Genomic DNA, 555 nt, shown 5'->3' with positions numbered 1-555 from the left:
ACAAAAAATAATATTTATGAACTATCGGAAAAATATAATGAAATGGGAATACATGTCTAGAAAGGTTCTGTCTAAGGAAAGACTTGGTATTTAAGGGTGTCTTTACGACCCACCTATCTTTCCTGTGAACTAGCCTGGTGTATATCCATAGATTACGACATAATTCCGGTATAAGTTTTATTGAAAATCTTACTTTAAAGAGTGTTATTTGATTTTAAGACTTTCAATGACAAATGATGATTCAAGGATATTCAACCTTGAATCAGATGGAAGAAAGCAATTAAATTCATTTTAAATCGCAAGTTTTAATTCGCGCAAAAATTTATTTCGTAAGTATAATAATTATCTTCAATTAACTAATTAACGTTATTTTGGCGTAATGAAGAGTTCGAATCAAGTAAGCTCACCTGCAAACAGAGAACCTAGCGACCCGACACACTCAGGTGAGGGAGAAAACATCGTCACACAGTGGTGTCAGAATATGCATCAGGACCTCCAAACTCCCTCACAAGTTTGGAGTTGTCTTGGGTATTAAGAAAGCTTATACTTAATCAA

Source organism: Lupinus angustifolius, chromosome LG04, assembly GCF_001865875.1.
Source record: "Lupinus angustifolius cultivar Tanjil chromosome LG04, LupAngTanjil_v1.0, whole genome shotgun sequence".
Lineage (NCBI taxonomy): Eukaryota > Viridiplantae > Streptophyta > Magnoliopsida > Fabales > Fabaceae > Lupinus > Lupinus angustifolius.
Note: the sequence above shows the minus strand (reverse complement) of the source record.